General features: G+C 40.3%; 1 pseudogene; it reads left to right on the forward strand.

Moving 5' to 3' along the window:
* Positions 1-934: 934 nt before the first annotated feature.
* On the forward strand, positions 935-7,859 carry LOC148119520 (small ribosomal subunit protein uS11 pseudogene; annotated as a pseudogene).
* Positions 7,860-8,828: the final 969 nt, after the last annotated feature.

The raw sequence follows: 8,828 nt of genomic DNA on the forward strand, positions 1-8,828 counted from the left end.
TGTATATTATTTTGTGCTCTTAGAGAAACAAAATGATTCAATTATGGAAAGCAAGTATATCAAATCAGTATGTCTTTGTGTTGTATTGTATTAGAATGTTTGTTAAAACTTGTCACAGTGGGGCTGGAGAGATGGCTCAATGGTTAAGAGCTCTGGAGATTCTTCCAGAGGACCTGGGTTCAATTCCCAGCACCCACATGGCAGCTTACAACTGCTGGTAACTCCATCTCCAAGGGATCTGACACCCTCGCAAAATATCAAAGCATAGAAAGTAAAAAAAAAAAAAGCAAATCATTAAAAACAAACAAAACAAAACAACAACAACAAAAAGAAACACTTGTCACAGCACCTGAGTTGAGTTTCATGAAAAAGAAAACCTTAAGTGAACTTTGGTTTTGGATTATGACAGAATATTCAGCAATTACTGAGATAGCCCGAAACATACTTCTGCCATTTTGTACTACATGATAAATCAGCATATATGTGTATATGTGGATGTGCAAAATGACATCCTCAGCATTTATAGTTCTAAAAATAAAATATCAATCCATTCGGGAAAACTATAAAGATGTTCTACCTCCTTGGACTAAATTTTTAGCTAAGAACTAATTCTTTATGTAAAGACCAGCAAACACATCTGTCTCATGAGTATGCAAATTCCATGTCATTTTTAAATGAATGACAGAACTATAAAGAAACGCTTAAATAAACATCTTTATGATTTCTGATCAGGAAGTGATTTTTGCCTCCATTTCATTTAATAAGCTGGGGAAAAGGGTTAGTTGTGGGAAAAGGTTAAGGAGCCCTTTGCTAGAGATTTCTCCTTGGCTCCAGACTAAGGAGTAGACAAGAATCTCAGCACAACGTGACAGGTGCCTTTAAAAGATAAGGCGAGCATGCGCGCGTACACCAACTCATGAAAGTAGGCGTGAAGATGCAGGGGAGTTACGAAGATGACGCTGGAAACAGTGAAAATGGCAGCGTCCATGGCATTAGAGGAAACGCCACACACCAAAGCACAGAGGCGAAAGGGAACACGGTAAGCTCGTAGTCCTGCCTATGTCGTGCGATTCGGAGATGTTGATGTGTGGCAGGAGTCAAACATGAATAAATATCTCACTTCGGGAACTGCCGTTTGGTGGTACGCTATAGACTACTCCCTGAACAATCGCTGTACTTTGTAGAGCGTTCCCATTCTGCGCTGTACATACGCCCATGTGCCTGACTTCATGCTACTAATAATCAAACGAGAGGCTTGCAAAAATCCTTGGATATCCATGAGCTTAATGAGATAACGGTCTTATTTAAATCCTATGATGTAGCAGGGTTCTCCTGACATGGTGCCAGAGAACGGAGAAGCAATACCGCTTCCTTACTGTTCAAATGGGGGAGGGGGACGCACAGGTCTTCAATCCAGCTTCTATGGAAACCAGCAAGCAGTAGAAGGCCTTGGTATTACTGCGTGTGCTTTGGAATTCAGACCTCCAATTATCCTGCTCTGACACCGCTCAGGTTGGGACGCGGGAGGCTGCTTGTGCTGTGTGTGCTCCTCGGACACCACCATGGATGGTGGTTGTTGTCAAATACGGGTGGGAACCCTGCCTTCTGACTCCACGTTCTCTGACACTGCAGCCAAAGGGAGACCTGTGACAACCAGGAGAAAGCACATTGTATTTGTGCTTTTGCCGGGAGGCTTGAGGCACGGCCGTAGCTGTCTCTGCTGTGTAGGGTTGGAGGCAGTTTTCCTGTTCTGTTAGGCTACCACTCTGGAGAGACTTCAGCTAGAGAGCTGGCTTTCCTGTTGCCCACACCACTCAATTATTCCAAGTTGTTGGATTCTTTGGTGCTTTAAATGTCAGATTCTACATATATTTTTACCTTTCACGAAAAGGTTACCTAGAAAGCCAACAGCTAAGAAACACAGAGTTTCTAGTTTCAAAATTTGAGAAAAAATACCAAAAGGAAGAACAGTTCACAGATATATTCTTGGTAGTCAGGTTGTCCTGTCAACTGGGTGCTGCTGACAAAATTCAAGACTCAGGAAGGGGTTAGGGCCAGCATTTAGGGCCCCCTCAGACACTGAAGGTTTTGAGGCAAGCATCACACAATGTACAGTGAGTTTGCCTCTGACTTAAAACTTTCATACTGCAGCCTGCTGAGGGCTTGGGTTACAGACATGCATCTCCATGCACCTGCAGACACTGCAATTCTTACAACATTCAGGCAGCAGCGGCTTTGGAACCCCTTCTCCAGTGAAGAGTACTGCAGATATAAAATACTGCAAACTTGGTCACGAATCTCAAGATCCTGCCTCTACCCATCTTCCCATCTGCTAGTCCTTTTAAGACACGACGTGGATGTGTGTGCAGGTGGGAGAGGATGTGAAGAGGTCATCTACCGTACACATAGAAAGCATTCATTCAAGTAGCTTAGGGCCCAGCAATTCACATTGTACTCAACCTTCTGTGAGTTTCATCATCAGCTATACATAAAAATGCTTGACTATTTAGCTCAAACAATTTTTGTGTATTTTGGAAAGTTCTCAGGAAAAAGAAGGTGTTGTCTTTATTTAGGCAAGACTTGTTAATTTGTAACATAAGGCATTTAAAATAGAATTTTTTAAAATTAGATTTCCAGGTTAGTATACAAAGCAATAGGCTTTATTTCATTTTGATATGCACCATTCTCTGCTGTTCTGACTTGTTCCTTTCCTCTCCTGTCCTCCCCATCCTCCTTGGGTACTCCCTTTCCTCTGGCTACTCCCTTTCTTCCTCCACACAATCCCCTCTTCTACTTTCATAGCATATGTATTGCATTTTTTCCTCTCTTTAGAATTTTAAGAACAATTGGAAACTCCCAGTCATAAAATAAAAAATTTGTTCACACGTATTTTAATTCAACTCCACTATGCACTTGTCTATTTACAAGAAGTCATCATTATTCCTTGAGAAAAAACATTCATTTTAGAAGCATACTGATACTGGAACAGCCTTAATAAGCAGTGGCAACCCTGAAATGAATCCTGGAAACTACAAAATATATAATTCTATGTGGTTTTATTATAGAGACAGGTCAATTGCATGTGGCTCAAAAGCAAATACATCTTAGGAGGGGCATCTCAATAAAGTTTTATATGGAAAAAGACATACCAAAATACACAGCCTGGAAAGGTTAGCTGGTTCATCCCTTGGCCCCTATGAACTTGAAATGAAGCAGGTTATATTGCTGTAGGGAGGGAGTGATGAGGGAGCTAGGCAGCATAATTGGAAGTTTCTGGCACAAACTTGTTACTTAGCAGGAATCACCCAGATGAAATTTACTCATTAGTTCCCCTGGGGGCTCCAGCAACAATAAAGACCAGTGTAGTGTTTCTGACCGGTGTAGTGTTTGACGGCAAGCGCTGTTTTCGTTAGCATCGGTGGGTGTGAACTGCAAACTGTGAAGGGGAAATCATTGTCCTTTGCAGTTTCCAGAAAGTGCAAACTGAGGGAATTATGAAATAGAAATGTTTCTTGACTGTTAAGAATATGCTGCATATTATTCTTGGGGGGCTTCCCTTTGTGGGTCAGTGGCTAAAGACTCAATCATCAATATTCATTTGCATTCAAATGGAGTCACACACATTCTGCTGGTAACAGGGCATACAGGAGAAAGTGAAATGACCAGAGTTGTACTGTGGTTAGCAACTCTGCTGACTAAGAAGACACGATTAGACACAGAAGAGAGAACTGATACTGGCTGAGAGTTAGAACGGACATCAACCACCTGTTTAATCTGTATAAAATCTGAGACAAAATTAACTCTCTTAGCTTAAACTTGATGTGAAATTTTGATACTTGTATTTCTTTAAACCTGGAGCTTAAGTTCCTTCTTCTTGGTATCACATCCTGAATCTGTGCGAGACCTGAACTAGCGAGGGGTAACTGGAACACGGAGAGAAGAGGTGAGAGGTGGCTCTTACAGCCCCAAAGGAGACACAGTGGAGCCGCACAGGCGGTGTTAATACTTTCTACAATTGCACCACTTTGAGATTTCAGCGCCATTGGCTCTCCTTCCCCATTCAGACTCCTCAAACTAAAGCACCCCGTTGTTTCCTCTGCTCACTATTTTTCTTTTCGCATTTTGTATACCATTTTAGTGTAAACTGTGGAAAAAATTGGATCTGATGCCTGAGTTTTGATTTCCATGACACCTAAATTCTAGGTAAATTCTCAGTTATCTTATCCTGCCATCTTGTCTTCCTTGCCTACAGGGAGAAGCGACTCTTGTTTTCACAGGTTAATGTAGACGAAGAACTTTCAGATTTATAGGGGTTGATGTCCTTCAGTGTTAACTGAATCTTTCCACGAGACAGAAATTCTGTTTCCTACACAAAGCCCAACTTTGTTCTTTTTTTGACCTTTATGCGTATTCCAGCATTTAATGACCTTCATGTAAAATGAAATTTTCCTTGTAAATAAAATCTAAGCTTCTTTCTGCTTGTTCTTGCTCCACTGGAGAGAAGAAACACACAGATAAGGTTTTCCACAGCAAAAACTAGATTCTCACCCCACTGTGTTGAAAAGATCAGGTTTTGCAAATTTTACAATACTTGTTGCAATTTCACGGTTGTGGTACAGTAATTTAGGGCAAAAGATGCTTGTGAAAAATAATTCAAGTTTAACACCTGTTGAGAAGAAGATTAGTTGACAGACTACCATCTTTGAGTTTTTGATCCTGGCTGTTTATGCTCCATGCAAGCGACTCTTCTCATCTGCAGTGCAAGTCAGCAGGTGGATGTCTCAACCTGAGATTTCGTAGACGTGGGAAAACTGAGATTGCTTTTATTGTTGAATACGAGGGAGAATACTGGAGACCACAGGAAGCCGGGGTAGCATGGAATACTGTGTCTTCTTTCAAATTCAAAACCAGCCAGTGTGCTGATCCCACCCGGAGTGGAGGAAACATTCCTTGTGACCAGATTCAGAAATACTACCAGAGCACTGAGGGCCTGGGTAGATGGAACCCACTGGGATCCAGAAGAGATCCACGTGGTTAAACCAGTCATTCAAACTCCCCTCCTTTACACACTGAGCATTGAAAACCAAACCAAAGCAAAAACTAGCTCAATATGGAGAGACTTTATTTAGGACCTTATGGATGCTTCCTAAGGTCAAAATTAGTTCAGTTTTCCTTTTAGTTCCTTAGGAAAGGTAGAGATGAGAATTAAATGTGCATCTCACAGTACTCTTTCCTGCTGAGGAACTGGTCTGAGCCGCCAAGCAGTCCTGCCCAGCTCACCCTCACTACTCAGAATTTGAAATAACTACTTGACATCAAAAATGGGGTTTTATTCTGATATTTCTTTTGTCACCACAGAGAATTAATAAAAGATACCTTGCATTCATATTTTAGATTTTGATCTGCATCTAGTTAACAAGAAATCTGGGTTCCACTGTCTGTACTGGTTTTTTAAAATAGAGTTATTCATATGGAACATCAAAATGGGCCCAAAGATAAAGTGAATCCATATTGCCTAAAGTATCTATACTTAAGAGACAGGCTGAATATTGTGGGAGATAGGATGGTAAGGAGGGAGAAGCCTGGTTGGGGGCTAGAAGCTGACTTAAGGCCCTGGTCAGTGTTTATTACCTTTGTGACTTTGGAAAAATGACGCCAGCTTTTTTCTGCTTGTGACCTCACTTGCAATACGAGGGAAATAGGGTTTAACTTAGCTGCTGCTAAGTTAATGACTTTAATTGGAAGGAGCATGTGCTCCAGTTGGCATTCATTCCTGGTTACGCCGTCACCGTTGTCATTAATGACTAGCCTAAGGTTTACTGGGTGTTCCAGCCCTGTGCAACACCCAGCGCAACTGTGCCTTGTGAGGTGAGTAGACGCCAACCCAAGCTAAGAAAATTTGACAGCGAAGGTGCACTCAGGGGCTTGATCACTCTTTAAAACCAAATCACTTGTTTAACCCCCAGTGTAATCCAATTGGCTTCCACTGCTCTGTTTGAGCAGAATCATAAGTAGGCCCTATGGGTATGCAGCAGAGGTAGGTGCTTGGAATATTGCTTATAAAACTTATATTAAAACTTTGGTTCACTTTCCCAAATTAGTTTACTAAACAGAGGGAAGGCATAAATCAACAATTTGCTTATACAACTTGTCTATCATGTAGAATGAATTTGTGGTCCTACAGCTTCTACATAAAATAAACTATCCTGTATATTAGCTGTTGGAGAATCTGTTTTGAATAAACATTCTCTATTTTTTCCACACAAACCTTGTTTACGAGCCCACTGCGATGAAACTTGTGATTCATTTCAATGGTAATTACACAACTACAAACTTTTCAGACTGTACATACTACATACTTACAGAACGACTGCACTTAGAGGAGTAAGTACATGTTTGGAACATAAATGGACTTTTCCTGCTAGGCAGACAGAGGACACCCATTTGAAAGATTCACTTGGTTGGTTAAGTGGATTTCCTAGGCTCGTGCTGTGTCTTGGGTAAGCAAAACAGTGTCTCAGGTATTCCTTTGTGTCTCAGAGATATTCCACATGCTTTGTTTAGCTATAATCTTACCATGCAACTGTGGAGCGCAGTGAAAATGGTTTAGTGTTTTGATAATGGTAGTTTTGAGCAGACTTTCAAAGAAAACATATCCAGTTGGTAAACACCGTATTCTTGCCAGGTGGTGATGGTGCATCCTTTAAACCCAGCACTTGGGAGGCAGAGGCAGGCAGATCTCTGTGAGTTTGAGACCAGCCTAATCTATAAGAGTTAGTTCCAGGATAAGCTCCAAAGCTACAAAAAAAACCCCTGTCTCGAAAAACCGTAGTAGTAGTAGTAGTCGTAGTAGTAGTAGTAATAATAATAATAATAATAATAATAATAAAATAAAAAATCATGTTCTTTTTACTCAAGCTCGTGAGTATCTTTTAGAGAAAGAAGACACCTACCGTCTTTGGTCAATGTGATGAAAACTCGCTTTCAGCTTATAAAAGACCACCTTAGCTAGCTAGAAAGTATAAACAAGCAAACAAACTGTTGTATCCAAATTAGTTGAAATGTTTAACACTACAACCAATCACTGCACAAGACACAATCACGAATCTTATTTTAATTTCTTCTGAGTTTTCTTCTTCATCAACCTTCAGAAAGGAAGGAAAAATAACCTTGATTTTTAAAAATTCTGTGTATTCAGTATCTTTGCTAAGCATTGCCAGGGATCTTGGAGTTATTGGCATTGTTCTGTGAGTGGCATTGTTTCTCAAAAGTCATTAAAACTTTGGATTTAATACAAAACAAAATGTACTTTACTCCTTCAAGTAACAACTGTATTCCTGAAGTCTAAAAGATAAGCCTCTTCCGGTTCAGGAGTCTGCAGGAAACATCAGAAATGACACTCGGAGGGAGAAGAAGATGGATGAGCAAGTCATCAGCCTCGGACCTCCAGTGGCTGAAGGAGAGAATACATTTGGCGTCTGCCACAGCCTTGTATCCTTCGGAGACACCTTTGTCCATGAAACCCATCTTTCTGTCAAGGAACCCATCTAATGAATGACTGTGGAAGGAGAAAGAAAGGCTGACCGAGATGAGTCCTCTCCAAATGTGGCCATGTTGGCTGCCCAGAATGCAGCAGCCCAGAACACAGGAGCCCAAAGATGCAAGGAACTGCCCAGCATGTCAAACTCGGGACCACAGGAGGAAACAGGATCAAGACCCTTAGACCAGGTGCCCAGTCAGCACTCAGAGCTCTTGCTTACTCAAAGATGAAGATTGGGCAGATTGAGGATGTCACCTCCATCTCCCATGACAACACTCAAAGGCGTGGGTGGGGGCATCACCATGGTCGCCGTTTGTGAACAGGATTTCTCAAGTTATTTCCTGTCAAGAAATTGCTTTGTGTAAGAAAAAAAAATCAGAAAATAAGAAACAAAAACAAAACCTCACAAAAACAAAGCAAACCTTCTCCTACTGTATGGCTGCTTATGGATAATATGAGGATTTATTTAAGACCAATAATTTTATCAAAAAACATGGACAAAAAATAGGAGTTAGAACAGTTTTTGCCCAAATGCTAAAACTTGAGATTTCTTACCCATTTTTTTGTTTCAAATGGAAGATAGTTTCTGTATAATTCAAGTCAATAAAAATTGAAACCCCAAATTTAAAGTTTGCTGTAATTTCACCCCATAGGCTCTTTACTCTTATTGTTTTATAAAGTTTATCTTGATTTTTAAATTCTGTTTATGAATGTACATTTAATCATAGCTTGAATACAGATGTGTATTTTACTTACTTTGAAGATCTCTTAACGTGGTAATCCAGAAGAGTGCTAGCTGTATTACTTCTGGGTTTATCTCAAGGAAATAAAGTTTGTACACAAAAGAAATATGCCCATCTTCAGCGTTATACTTGGTATTCATAAGAGCTAAGTCATGGAATCAGTCTAGATGACAGCCAACTGGTAAAGAAGTAAAGAAAATATGGTAGACAAACCTAATAGGATATTATTTATTCATAAACATAATGAGATTAGATTGTTTGCATGAAAATAGATGAAACCGGAGATGATAGTTAGTAAAATAAGCTACACTCAGAATGACCATTATAGTATGTACTCTCAATAAAAAAAATGAAATAGCCTGGCAATGGTGTCATACGCCTTTAATCCCAGCACTCGGGAAGCAGAGACAGGAGGATCTTTGTGAGTTCCAGGACAATCTGGTCTACAGAACGAGTTCCAGGACAGGCTCCAAAGCTACAGAGAAACCAAAAATAAAAACAAAGAATAGAAAGAAAGGAATAGAAGTTTGCTACTAGAAAAGCAG

This window comes from Myodes glareolus, chromosome 16 (genome assembly GCF_982192425.1).
Source record: "Myodes glareolus chromosome 16, mMyoGla1.1, whole genome shotgun sequence".
Taxonomy (NCBI): Eukaryota; Metazoa; Chordata; class Mammalia; order Rodentia; family Cricetidae; genus Myodes; species Myodes glareolus.